Here is a 10,626-nt window from a genome sequence, read left to right as displayed (position 1 = left end):
TGAATTCAACAGGACTTTAATCCCACACAATTTAAAAGGGGAACGGACTTGACTGTCCAGCAACACTGTATCAGTCCTATTAGACTGTCCATCAGCACTCTAAAACCCCAGCAGAATTGGTTTCAAATGATTTATCAAAGCATGTTCCTACTGGATTCCTAAAGGGAATATTTCCCAAGTGCTCATGGCAAAGAAGTACACACAACAAAGAGAATTGGATTTTTTTTTCCCCCATGCCCATCTTCACATAAGTAAAGAGAATAATTAAGGTTGTGGCATGTTGAGATTTGCTGTCGCTGAGTGAAGCTCTTTGGTGATGAGCCTTTGCTAAAGCCACGCTGCATCTAAAGGAGGCCATAGATCTCAGGAGAAGCCCACTAAACCTCCCTGGCGCAAACTAACTTTAGTCACATTAAAATGCCATATTAGCTTCCATATATATGCATATTAGATTCACTGGGTGGCCTCATTTCATAGATCATGAATTGATCATGCATGAAGAGATTGTGCAATGCCGCATAGTATTACAGTAAATATGGAATCTCCTCGTAAAGCGGGCTCACGCAAGCACACTGGAGTAAAGTTACTGTACAGTGTGTGTGTGTGTGTGTGTGTGTGTGTGTGTGTGTGCATGCTCACATTCCAAGGCTCCTAACATTGTGACTCCATCCATATACAACACAGATGCAGTGGTAACACAGTCTACTGGATTAGAGAATATGGGAAGCTGTGTTTTGGTAAAAGTGTGTGTGTGTGTGTGTGTGTATTCACCAACTTGTAGCCCAACTTAAACTATTCTCCCATCCATTTTATACAGTATTGCTTCAAAATGTTGTATCTGTCCTGTTTCATATTGTGTTTTTAAATGCGTTTTGTGTTTTGTTTTTTTTCCTGTACCATGTTGCAACATAAATTGCCTCTCTGAGGATGTTGAAATTCTTCCAGTCAAAGTCTTAAGTCAGCGCTGGGGTCAGCATCAATTGAGCTCATCTGTTTGAGCGAAGCCAGACAAAATCAACTTGCAACTTGAAAAATTCACTCTGTTAAGGAAGAGTGGCCTGGATTCATCGTTACATCATATGCTTTGAGAGCTTTCCAGTGTGTGCGTGCGTGTGTGTGTGTGTGTGTGCGTGCAGATTGGGTTTGGTGGTTCTGTGCCGGCTGTGTGGGTATTTAATGACTATGAAGAGACATATTCCGAGTTGTCAGAAATATATGGTTGGATGTCAGTTTATGAAAAGTTTTCCCTCTCTCTCGCCATCAGCAGATTATACAGAATATTTGATTTGCTTCTCCGGCTCGTGCTCGTGGGGATTTGGTAATGCTGTCAAAAAAGATGTGAGGAGAAGTTGAGAGGAGAGATGGAGAGAGATAGCAGGAGAGAGGCGGGCTTTGATCAACAGGAGATCTCACTGGCTCTTTGGCAGCGAACGCTCCCTCGCTCTCCGCTCGCTCTCCCAAAACAGATTCCTCTCCCTCTCCGTTCCTGTTGTTCTCTCTGTCGTCCTTCCCTTTGCCCTTTAAGTCTTACACTTACCGCTCTATACGTTCGGATCCATATGACCTTCTCTCTTTTCAACTTCCGCCTTTGTTCTTCGCCGCTATATCTCTCTTTCTTTGTCCTTGTCTCTCTTTGTCTGTTCTGCCTTTCCCACAACTCTGAAATCGGCAGCACACACACAAAAATGTCATAAATTTTGAACATGCTGTCAAGAAATGTAGCAAAAATATGACGAAATACTGTTCATAGGAAATTCAGTGAATTAATATGCATACATATACATTTGCAAATTTGTAAATAAAGAAAATACTTTCAGATAGCTGAATGTTCATGAAAAAAAACTAAATCCAACCTGTTGTCCAGCTGAACAAACTGAATCCTACTTCTCAGTTTTGTCCCGGCTTGAAACCGTTACAGGTTTGGATTCTCAAAGTGTGATCTCACTCTGTGATCTGACAGCAGGCAGTGGAGGAGAGCGTCATGGGACAGGATTGGCAAGGAGGTGTCACGTCCCTTAAATAGGCCGCACTGGGCCAGCAGCCATTTGATGCTCACTGGTTCAGGATGCAGCTCTTTGATGATGAGCTGAGGACCTGGTGGGCGGCCTAGAGGTTAGAGAAGCGGGCTGGTTCCAAGCCTCCGACCCACTGGGGAAATCTGGGTGGGGAAAATGAATGAGAATCGCTCCTTTCTCCCTCAACAGCTACCCACAGTGTGCCTTTGAGCAAGGCACTGAAGCCCCAGCTCTGAATGTGTGTAACTGTATGAATGTGAAGCAGAGAGAATCCATGCTCAGTTACCTTTCCCTGGATAAATACAGGTTAAATAAAGGGAGTAAAGGTTAATTCAACAACTAAATAATTAGAAAGGGAAATGGAGAGGGAGACCTCAACTGATCCACATGAGCAATTAATGCTATTTGTAAGCATCATATAATCTCAGTTTATACATTAAATCAACTGTAGTGGCAGTTCTATAGTAGTACTAACTGCTATTGCTTTACATAAGAAATGCTTTTTTACTATCAAAAAGTCAGATTTATCTCAGAAGAAAGTTACTTAATACTGTCCTGAAAATGTTCATAGAAATGATCTCACACACAAAGACACACACTTAATCTGTAGACCGAGGGCATGTGGGGGTGGCTGGGTATCTGCCATGCCAACATGGAGGCAGGGAGATTGAGGTCGCGCTCGTCGATGGTTGTGTGTGCGTGTTTCTCTCTGCTGTGTGTAGGTGTGTGTGTAGGTGTTCTTCGCTTAGGTGCTTTGCTGCAGAGACTGCTGATAGGTTGAACTTGATCTGTGAGTTCACAAGTGTTTGTTTGCTCTCAGGTCAGCCGGTCTGTGATGTGAAATATGTTGTCCTTGTATTGCAGCACTTTGAAATTCTCTATCAATAGCACTGCACAGAATAAGTCCAACTTCATTATTTATTATTGCAGAAGAAAGTGGCCCAGATATACACAGAATGATTTAGTCCAGTTCGAAACATGAGCCTGGATTTCTCTATGCGGCATAAAGGAGCGAGCTACAGTTTACCCATTATTCATGTCACACAATGAGGCACAAAGCACATTTTTTGCAATTCTTTTGCATCTTGTTGCCAGTAGAACTGATCTGTATGCTGAACTATAATGTCAGACTAAAACTGCTTTTGATCCTGAGTTATAACAATTCTGATACTGTATATCCTTGCTCTGTGTTGCTGACTTGACCCTGCTATGGGAAAGCTGCTATTGACGATCTGTCTACCTGTCCATGCCCATCATGTTTGCAGTGGTAGGCTACCACAGTCTGACTTATGCGTTCCTGCAACACTGGCACAGAAACCACGAGGCTAAATACCTCTATGAGTACTGTAACTTAGCCTGGCAGGCTTGACCTCCCTCACAGCAAGGACTGATGGGAGCCATCAACTCTGCTTTGAGTGTTATGAGTAATTGTTTGATTGCATCAATTCAAAGTTAGTTGGTGCAGCTTGTGTTTTGTGTTTTGGCTCCTTGGGGACAGTGACATCGCTAAAGTTTCTGTCCGAGCAAAGCAAACTTTCTCTGACACTAAATCATCTGTTACATCAAAGAAACTCCCCAGGCGCTTTGGTTAACCACTTTTTATGGGACTAAGCAACAGCCATTTACAATGTTCACTATATAATGGATGTGCCTGTGCCTCAGATAGTAGTGGTTTTACTTAAAGTGTGTTAAGTGTGTATCATCCAGTAAATCAATGGGCGGGACATGTGACAGGCATTTAGACCCATGAGTTCAGTTCACATGGGACGTTTTTTTTAATTTTTTTTTATTTCACTCACTCCATTTTGTGCCCCCGACTGAATTCATCTAATCGCTTCCTAAGAGAAGAGCAACATAACTATAAAATGGCTACAGGGAGAAGCTGTGAGAGCAAGTGGAAGCAGGATTCTGTCAGTTTGTGTTTGAATAAAACTTTTTGAGCGGTCCCAGATTACCAGACAGACGAAATCCACTCCCAATGCAGAAATGATTGCAGACCATTCGTGGAAAAAAGTGTTAGTATTATTCCCATGTAATGTGATTATACCAGTTGTCTATCCCTCCTTCAATGTGTCTTGCCTGCTCACCGCGTATTTAACAAGGCGAACAAATTATTAATGCACCTCCTGGGCTTGAGGTGAGGAGCCATGGCAAGTGTCCGTTATGAACAGGTTGACTCGGTATGTCAGTGCAGTGATTTGATCATTTCTATTAATTTATGAAGATGCCGACTTATGGAAAACAACACGCAGGCTAATGTAATTTACAGGCATGTAGAAGGAAAGCATGTTAACCTCCAAAGCTGGTTTGGTGAAGACCTAAATCCCTAACTGGGGATTAGTCATGAAGTTAGAGTGGATAGAGCGTGTTGTGCCGTGAGGTCATGGACACAATCTACATCTGCAGTATACAGTCCAGCATATTAACCCTCGTCCCTCTCTTTCTCATTTCCTCTCATCTGCTTGGCTGACCAGGAGGAAAAGGTTACCGGGCCCACCATCTGTGATTCAAGGAATCATTAGCTCACTCGCAGATTTGGACCAAATCCACATTAATGCCAATCTGTAGCACGTATAACCGGCCTAATCCTGCATGTCTCAGTGCCATCTGCAATATTAGTGTATTGCCCCACTGATGACCCTCTGATAGGCTATCAACCCTAATGCTGCTTGAGAAGTTTGAATCTGCTTAGTAATCTACTGCTTAATCCAAGTTTAGCCTCCACTAGCTATAGCAGTTCAGTCCTTCTAATGTGTTGGTGGAAAGTTTAGTCAGTATGGAGTATTGCTGAGATAGTTTAGAGGCTGGGGATTAATTCAAATTGGCAACTAGGGACCTGTGACATGCAACACATACTGCTAAATCCTGGCAAGGGAAAGATTTTCTATCAGGATCAATTTTTGTAGATGATTATATAGCTTGTTAATGTGTGCTGATTTGTCTTAATAAGTTATTATGTTTATTTTAAGTAATTCACGGCAGGATGCCAGCTCCAAAAATGGATGACAGATCATCATGTTAATGTCAACAACACTGCTGATATAAAATCACAAAATTAATGTATACTTTAAGATTGCTCCGCTTACATTTTCTAGCTTCAAGCACTGAGCTGACATATACATAAACAAATGGCAAACAACTCCAAGAAGCTGCTGTAACTTCAAGGAAATTGCTAAGTATAGATTTCCAAGTCCAAGTGGTTAGTGAGGTCGAGGCCTGGGCCTGGGAATTTAAGTATTGTGGAACAAGATACTTAACACTAGAAAGGCCTATGGATTTTGGGGGTCTGAGAGAAGACTAAAAGCTGTCAATTGTAGGGGATGAGTCTGATTGTAACTCCTATAGCTTGAAATCAATGCTTGATTTTGAAAATGTAACTTCTGGGTTGTACAAACAGTGGAGGGACAGTTTGAAACATCAGATATTTCAACCCTCCACCCCAACCTGAGGGTGAGGAGACAATGTTAGATCTTTATTAGATATCAAAAAATATTGAATACAGATCTATTTAATTCACAAGGTACCATTACCAGGAATTTGGGGAAAATCCCCATGATAATATCTCAATGGTGATTGCCTAATGCGTACTGTACTGTGGGGCGTCATGGTGATCCCTGCTGATTGGAGAGCAGCCCAGGTCATGTGATGAGGACTGTACCTGTCAGCTCTGATTCAGCTGTCATATCATCTAATTGACAGTTTGGCTCTGTACTTTTTTCCACTTCAAATTATTGCAGTTTAGCAGGTTTACTTATTTTTGTTTTAAAAGAAGTGGAATTTCTTTACAATTAAAATATTCAAAAATTCTTTTTTTCTTTCCATATTAGGGAATAACTATGATAACTGATTTTCTTTCCAGATCAATTCACCTTGTAAAAACAAACAGTTGCAGTGTGAATATCTCCCTCTCTTTCACTCTCTCAGTACAGTGTTGGTGGTTGACATCCAGGGACCCGAACAGGGATGTTAGCTGTGAAAACGCTAAGCGCCTAACCAAAGTGAAGCATTGTTTTAACTCCTACTCCTCGCTCCCTCTGGAGAGGCAGGAGACAGCGGAGAACAGAATCCCCCCGTCCCTCCTTTTATTTCCTGTATTTAACAGACAGCTGTGAAATGAACGTCTTAATTATTCATGTGGTAATATGTATATATTTAAACTATTGGAGTGGAGACAAGCATCCATTATTCAGCATGCCTGAGCTTTTTATGAGATTTATCATTATTAAGTGAGCCTGCGTGGGCGGTAGAGTGGACACAGGAGGGCCGCTGTAATAGTGTGTGTGAACGAGTGTTACGATCTCTGTGTGTGTGTACGCTGTGTTTGGAATCATAAATCACCCAAGTTGATCTCAAGAGTGTGTGTGTGTGTGCGTGCATGTGCGTGTGTGTATTTAATCACATGTTTCACAACTGGTTAATTAATGCAGGGTGTCACCATTAACATTCAGGCCATGTGCGTGTGTGTGTTGTGTAGTGTGCCTGTTTCAATGTGGGAGTATTTTGTGCTTGTGCAAGTACTGTATGTGTGAGTGGTGTATGTGCATGTACGATTGTGTGTGTGTGTGTGTGTGTGTGTGTGTGTGTGTGTGATCATCTAGTGAATGGAAAACTAACTAGCGCCTGTGGTGGCGGTGTGCAGAGAGCTGAGAGCAGCAGGGCCGTCACATTACCTACGATAATGACCACAGTCTACTAATCAATACTTCTCCTTACCATGCTAGTCACACCTCTGTTGTGTTGTGTGTGTGTGTGTGTGTGTTTCCAAGTCTGTAGAAATACTAAATCAAGCCTAGTTTGTTGTGTTTCTCTGCACACACAAATCTCCATCTTCCCTCCCTCTTCAAACAATTGGACATTCCTGGTTTTGCCTTTTGTTCAGCTGTGCAGTGCGATTATATGTTTACCACGGTTTTTAATTTGTGGCTTCCCATACTGATAGCAAGTTCACTTTTTCAGTGTCATATTGATAATTATAGGCTTATTTTATTTATTTATTTATTCATTTATTTATTTATTTATAGGTTGGGGGTGGGATGGGGTAGATGAGGCAGAGGGGAGGGGCCATTATATGCTTATAAAAAAATGTGTAGAAAATATATAAAAAACAAAATAAAATACAACCCCCCACATTATGGTAACATGCTTATTTATTGTCAGATTTTTGTTTGCCTTGTGATCACTGACTGGAGTTCATAGCTAACCCAGCTTTCATTTACCAGTACATTGCTGAATACACTATTTGACTCAACTAGTATGAATATAGTGGGGCCAACACAGAGTTTCCCATGCACACCTTAAATGTTATTATTATTATTATTATTGTTATTATTATTATTATTATTATCATCATCATCATCATCATCATCATCATCATCATCATCATCATCATTATTATTATTATTATTACTAGGCTAGTAGTAGTAGTAGTAGAAGAAGTATTCCACCCTGTTCATTCAGTACTGTGGTTAAAATGCCTTTTGGGGATGGAGCAGCAGTGCAGCAAATATGTAAACTGGAACCTCCATCATGTCCACATCACCATGACCATCGTCACTTCTGTTGCTCTGTAATTGTTGACTCGGCTGTAAGCTTTCGCCTTAAGTGCTGAACCAAGGCCACCTTCACTGAGAAATCCACTGAGGATTTCAGCTACAAATCAATTTAGTCAGCCTTTGGATCGGCGAATCGATCAGTCAATTGATCAGCTCCCCAATCAGATAATCAATTTATCACTGTGTGAACCATTGACCTTGTTATAGAGTGATGTGTATAATGAAGGATGAGCTGACACGGGCTTTCATTGAGAAACATGTCAGATAGTTCCTCATGTCCTCAGAGGAACTGTCCATCTCTCTCAGCTCAGAGTTTCTCTCTCTGCATCAGTGAATCAGTGAATTCAGTCTTTATCTCCTCTGAACATGTCAATTCAATTTCATACTGAGCATGTCAAAGAATTACATGAACATTATTTTAAATACTGTTTTACTCGTAGTAAAATGAATGACTTCATCTAAATAGTTTCTAAAAACATGATATAGTTACATTACTTACTGTTGGCTCAGTAGCTCATGTCCCTCGGAGCAGCTGTTACTCAGTTGCGCTGAAATATTCTGGATAATTTTCTCTCTCCATAATGAATTCAGAGTAATTGGTTCCTCCAAGGAGCACCTGTCAAGCGAATTCAGCTTAGTTATGCCGAGACCTTCAAAGACTGAATCAACTTCAGTAATATCTATAATTTTGAGAAGTGTATGGTGTAACTACTTATGAAATGCCTATGAAGAAGCAGAAGTGATGGCTGAGGGATGTAGGCCAGGGTTGTTAGATTTTTTCACTCCAGGACACAAATAGGATTTTAAGTCTTTTGCCCCAAGACCCAGGCTTATTAAAACAGGCTGGTTATTACTCATGTCATGTACCCAACTGAGGTGGGCCCATAATCTGTATTGGTTCCAGACCCGTAGTTAACACAAAAAAAAAAGGATTTAGAGTAATATTTCCCTGTCTGAGAAATATGTTGTAGGCTATACAGTTGGATAGTTACTCATGTTCCTCTTGGGCCCGACATCATTCTGGATAATTCTCTCTATTTTGTATGTTGGCATCTCCAAGAATGAATGCAAAAACTAAATAACTAAACTAAAACTTTTGAGTGGTACACTGTGTAATGTTAACAAAAATAAGAACTGATGGCAAAGTGGTGGAGACCGTTTCCTTTTTTGAGAATATGCGGTGTAGTTGGAGTTAGCTACTTGTGTTGCTCTCAGCAATTATTCTCAGCTCTGATGAATATTCTGGAGCAGTTTCTGCAGACAGGCTCTGAGGCTTGGCAGGTGTAAGACTGAGTGTGAATGTTTTACAGAGGGGGAACAGAGCTGAGCAGAGACTTGAGATGAGGTTAGAGTGGCCTTGGGGGAATTGTCTTTCTGTTTTTTACCAGTGAGTGAATTGGAGTCTGTCTGTGCGCTCTGTGAAATACACGAAGAGAGCAGGACAGACAACAGCCAGTCTGTCAGGGTTACACAGCATTCAGGGACTAGTTTAGCATAGCAGTGTGTAGATACGGTTTGGAGGGTGAATTGATGTAGAACTGATGGGGAAGAGAGCACACACACCAAGTCTCTCTCTTAAAGGTCCAGTGCAATGAGAATCGCAATTGTAGTAAAAGTTTAGGGAAATAATATTTATAATAGTCATGCGAAGACAGATGATGTTATGTATGCTAACAAACATTTCTTTCTCTAAAGTTGAATAAGATTTCTTGTTGACTCTTACTTGCACTTGGACATCTCCTTGATGTATGACAATGTTTGGAAGCCTGTAAAATGATTTATTCTCTGTCGTTTCTGTCGGCCTTATTGGAACAGCCACCCACAAGTGTTGGCAGTTGCTGTGGAACGATGCAACGATGTTCTCCCAACATGAGGGTTCTCGAACGCAACACCTCTGCAACACCACTATACTCTGATGAGCTGCTGTGTGTTGGGCCAATGCAAGCTGTTTACTGAAAGAATAGTGAAGTATTTCAGCTTGTATGCCTTTTTCCCATCCAATGCAAACCAATGCAGATGATATCTCAACGTTGGCTATCAAACCCCCCCTCAACACACACACACACACTTGATGTCCCTCTCTTTCATGCCCTCCCCTCTGTCTGTGTGTCTAATGCCTGCATTATGTTTAGCGCCTCCAGATGTAATGAATACTTTGATGCACAATATTTATAATGGAACTAATAGGCAGCGAAGAGGAGACAGTTAAGGAGTTTAAACATACCTCGAGAGGATGATGATGACTCACTGTTTAATAATAATGTCCAGTTTCCTTTTATTTGTGAGTGTAAACCACTGAATAAAGTACCGCCATCCTGCTCTCCAAAGGTCTGCATATACAACCATGCTCCAGATCAGAGTGTGTGTGTGTGCCTGTGTGTGTGTGTGTGTGTTCACGTCTGCCTGCAGTGTATCATCGTGACAGGGCTGCGCTCCGTCTCTGGCTGTGTGTGTGTATTCTGAATGAACTATAGGAGGATGTTTATACGTGGTGAGAAAATGCAGACGGCACTCTCAGGTCAGCAGTGGAACAGTAGCGCTCACTTCATTCCCTCATGAAGAGATAGACGCAAATAGACACTGAGATGGAGGGATGGAGGAAAGAGAGAGAGAGACAGAGAGAGACTCCACCCAAGTCAACTTGCCCTTCAACTGATCATACTGTAACAACAATATGAGAGCAGATTAAATTACCTTCAGCACACACACACACACACACACACACGCAGCTTGCTCGGATGGGGTCGTGCCACTCGTCTGCGCTCCATCCTATCTGTCATCATTGGATCAATTGCCAAGTGGAGGTCAATTACTCTAGGCCTTTCATAATGGTTACAGCACATTGCAGAACTATTACACTCTCTGCCACAGACACCCTCTTCATATCTCCAACCTCTGATGGATGATCCCCAGGGTCAACTGCCCTGCGTGTGTGTGTGTGTGACAGAGTGTGTGTGTGTGCATGTTCATGGGAGAGATTTTGTGTGTCAGAGACATTTTTGTTTCATTATCTTTTAACCTTTGTCTCCTTTCATCCCTCCCTTTTCTGTCTCTACCGT

The sequence above is a fragment of the Centroberyx affinis genome, unplaced genomic scaffold (genome assembly GCF_046629955.1).
Source record: "Centroberyx affinis isolate AG114_WGS23_722 - 3 ecotype Tasmania unplaced genomic scaffold, CSIRO-AGI_Caff_v1 ptg005145l_1, whole genome shotgun sequence".
Classification (NCBI taxonomy): Eukaryota; Metazoa; Chordata; class Actinopteri; order Beryciformes; family Berycidae; genus Centroberyx; species Centroberyx affinis.
The sequence above is the reverse complement of the archived record's forward strand: the minus strand, read 5'-3'. Positions refer to the sequence as shown.